We start from the raw sequence: 4380 nt of genomic DNA on the forward strand, positions 1-4380 counted from the left end.
TCCTGCAACAATAAAATCCATCTTATTAGTCAAGGTTTTGCATCTGATTTAGAAAGGAGATATCGAAGAGCTGAATGATCAGTATATACGACAACTTTAGATAATATTAAATAGGGTCTAAATTTATCGAATGCAAAAACCACAGCCAATAATTCTTTCTCAGTCATCGTACAATTTTCTTGTGCAGCTGTCAATGTCTTGCTAGCATAAGAGATCGGTTGAAAATGCTTGTCTCTTCGTTGTCCAAGAACCGCACCTATTGCAAAATCACTTACATTACACATTAGTTCAAAGGGTAAATTCCAATCAGGTGCAACTACAATCAGAACATTAATTAATTTATCTTTCAGAGTATTAAATGCTTCTAAACATTCCTGATTGAAATCGAAAGGCACATCCTTTTCTAGTAAATTTGTTAAAGGCTTAGCTATTTTAGAAAAATCCTTAATAAATCATCTATAAAATCCAGCATGTCCTAAAAAGCTTCGAATAGCCTTAACTGAACTAGGGGGAGGTAATTTCTCAATAGTTTCAGTTTTTTCTTTGTCAACCTTGACCCCTTTACTAGAAATTTTATGGCTTAACACAATTCTTTCACAAACTATGAAGTGACATTTTTTCCCAATTTAGTACAAGGTTCGTTTCCTCACATCTCATTAGAACTCGTTTTAAATTTTTAAGGCAAAGATGAAAAGAGTTACCGAATACCGAGAAGTCATCCATCAATACCTCCATAATGTCTTCTACGAGTTCATAAAAAATGGCCAACATGCATTGCTGAAAATTAGCAGGAGCGTTACATAATCCAAAATGTATTTTTCAATAAGCAAACGTACCGTATGGACATGTAAATGTTGTTTTCTCTTGGTCCTCAGGAGCTATTGGGATTTGGAAGTAACCAGAGAGTCCATCTAGGAAGCAATAATACATATGCCCAGATAATCTTTCCAACATCTAATCAATGAATGGTAAAGGAAAGTGATCTTTTCTCGTGGCATCGTTCGACTTCCTATAGTCAACGTAATCTCTCCATCCCGTGACTGTGTGTGTTGGGATCAATTCATTCTTATCATTAGCCACAACAGTCATGCCTCCTTTCTTAGGGACAACCTGCACAGGACTCACCCAACAACTGTCAGAAATAGGATAAATAACTCCAGCATCTAGAAGTTTAATTACCTCAGCTTTTACGACTTCTTTCATGTTAGGATTCAGTCGTCTTTGAACTTGTACATAAGTTTTATATTCATCTTCCATTAAAATTTTATGTGTGCAAAAAGAAGGATTGATCCCTCTTATGTCAGAAATCTTCCAAGATATAGCTCTTTTATGTTCCTTCAACACTTGAAGTAACTCGTCCTTTTTGGTTGGCTGTAAATATGAAGCAATAATCACTGGTAATATGGAATTATTTCCAAGAAATGCATATTTTAGGTGATTTGGTAATTGCTTCAATTCCAATTTAGGAGGTTCTTCAACAGAGGGTTTTAATTTTAATTCATTGTTTACCTCAATACCCTTATAATTCTTCTATCTCGGTGAAGACTCATTAGAATTTAATTCAGCTTTTGTCTTACCTAACACAAAATCATTGTCATTTTCCTCCTCTCCTTGGGCAAGACACAGTTCCAACGTGTCCTTATGAACAATTTCCTGTAAAGAATCTTGATTAGAATGATCAATAGAATCAATAAAATAGTAGGAGTCATCTTGTTCTTTAGAAAATCTCATGGCATCCTAAATTTTAAAAATAATCTCTTCGTCACCTACCCTAAGCACAAGTTTACCGTCACCCACATCGATAATAGCCCTAGCAGTGGCTAAAAATGGGTGACCTAAAATTAAAGGCACTTCAACATCCTCATCCATGTCAAGCACAAAAAAATCAACAGGGAATATGTATTTATCTAATTTTACTAGTACATTTTCAATAATACCTCTAGGATATTTAATTGATCTATTAGCTAGTTGAAAAGTCATCCTAGTAAGTTTGGTTCCCCAAGTCCAAGTTGCTTGAACATTTTGTAAGACATCAAATTAATGCTAGCGCCTAAATCAGCTAGTGCCTTCTCAACATTTAAACTACCAATTAAGCAGGGAATAGTAAAACTTCCTGGATCTTTCAATTTGGTTGGTAGTTTATTTTGGAGTATGGCTGAGCACTCCTCGTTGAGTTCTACTGTAGACAGCTCTTTAAACTTACTCTTATTTGTTAGAAGCTCCTTCCAAAATTTTGCATATGTAGGCACCTGCGAAATAGCTTCAACAAAAGGTAAGTTAATATGCAATTATTTAAAAAGTTCAAGAAATTTACTGAATTGTACATCCATGCAGTCTTTCTTCAACTTTGATGGATATGGGATTGGTGGTTTATATTCCTTTAGCATCATTTTTCACTTATTTTGGGTTTTACGTCCTCATCATTCTTCCTATCAGATTCTTGTGGCAGTTTTTTCAGATTTAGTTAACACTTTTCCACTCCTTAGGGTAACTACTTTCATGTGCTCTTTTGGGTTGGGTTCGGTGTTACTAGGCAGGCTCCCTTGTGGTCTCTCTAAAATCATCTTAGCCAGCTGCCCTATTTGGTTTTCGAGCCCTTGAATTGATGCTTATTGATTTTTAAATGCAGTTTCAGTGTTTTAAAAACTGGTTTTTGCCACTAAAATAGACTTCGTCATCATCTTTTCAAGGTTCAAATTTTTCTCTTGCTGGTAAGGTTGTTGTTGGAAGCCTGGAGGGCGTGGTGGTCTCTGATTTCCTTGGCCAACCCATGAGAAATTTGGGTGGTTCCTCCAACCTGCATTGTAAGTGTTACTATAAGGATTATTTTGAGGTCGAAGATTATTACCCATATAATTTATTTGCTCGGTATCCATGCTGGAGCCAAAGGGTAAATATTTTGAATTGCCCATTCCACCTCCACTCGTGTCACACTGCATTACCAGATGTACCTGCACCGTATAGACCGTCAATCTTTTTATTCAAGAGTTCTACCTGGTTTGATAGCATGGTGACTACATCTAAGTTGAAAACACTAGCTGATTTCGTCGGCTTTTTTCTCATGACTTGCCACAGGTAGTTATTCAGTGACATCTCCTCTATAAACTCGTAAGCCTCCTCAGGTGTTTTGTTATTTAGGGTTCCACCGGTAGCTGCATCGACCATTTGCCTAGTTGAGGGGTTCAAACCGTTGTGAAAAGTTTGAACCTATAACCATAAAGGTAACCCATGGTGAGGGCACCTTCTTAGTAAGTCCTTATACCTCTCTCATGTGTCGTACAAAGTTCTAAATCCATCTGCACAAAGGAAGAGATATCATTCCTCAACTTTGCCATTTTAGCCGGTGAAAAATACTTTAGTAAAAAGTTTTCGGTCATTTGTTCCCAAGTAGTGATGGAACCTCGTGGTAACGAGTTCAACCACTATTTAGCTTTGTTCCTCAATGAAAAGGGGAATAATCGAAGGCAAATAGCATCATCAGAAACACCGTTTATTTTGAAGGCATCACAGAACTCTAAGAAGCTGGCCAAATGAGTATTCGGATCTTCATCCTGCAAAACATCAAACTAAACATACTGTTGAATCATTTGTATAGTGTTAGGTTTTAGTTCAAAATTATTTGCAGTAATTGCAGGTTTAACAATACTCGATTCAGCCCCCGCTAAATTAGGCTTAGCATAGTCGTACATAGTATGAGGAGCAGGATTCTGATTTACAGGAATTGCTGCAATCACAGGAGCTAGCGAATTATTATGATTTTCAGCCATCTCCTCGATAGTATTGGTATCATCTTCGTGCTTTTTCTCTATATACTGTAAACTTCACCTTATTTCTCTATGATTTTTGCAAGCTGTGCTTTCAATTTTGCTGTAAAAAAGTAGAGGTCCTGACGGGTTTCTTCTAGTCATAAACTACAAGAACCTGCCAGAAGCAAACAAAAGAAAAATTAGTAATTAAAATCAAAAATAAAAATAAAATTCAATAAAAATAAAAATGGCTAAAATAATAAAAATTAAGCATTCCTAATATCTTAGTCCCCGATAACGGCGCCAAAAACTTGATGATCGTTTTATGGAACACTAAACTAGACTACGATCACGACTAATGCAAGCGTACCTATTGAATGGTAGTATAGTTATGGTGAGTCCAGAATATCATATCCACAAGGACTAACAGTACTAGTATTAACTTTCTTTCATTATTTAACCTAAAATATAAGGGATTCGTTTTATTCTAATATTAACTAACTAATTAACTACTGAATGCAACAGAGAGTGAAGAAAATAATCAAATAAACCAATAATAAAGACAATATCCAATGAAGTATCCACTTAGACTTCACTTATTATTTCGAATCTGAACCAAACGATTTATTCACTT

General features: G+C 35.7%; 1 non-coding gene across 1 annotated transcript; it reads left to right on the forward strand.

Annotated features, from left to right (window-relative positions):
• The first annotated feature begins 3223 nt into the window (after window positions 1–3223).
• LOC128282807 (small nucleolar RNA R71) lies at window positions 3224–3329 on the forward strand. The gene has a single exon (XR_008273161.1). It is a non-coding gene; the product is annotated as a small nucleolar RNA R71 (small nucleolar RNA).
• The last annotated feature ends 1051 nt before the right edge of the window (window positions 3330–4380 follow it).

The sequence above is a fragment of the Gossypium arboreum genome, chromosome 10 (genome assembly GCF_025698485.1).
Source record: "Gossypium arboreum isolate Shixiya-1 chromosome 10, ASM2569848v2, whole genome shotgun sequence".
In the NCBI taxonomy this organism is placed as follows: Eukaryota; Viridiplantae; Streptophyta; class Magnoliopsida; order Malvales; family Malvaceae; genus Gossypium; species Gossypium arboreum.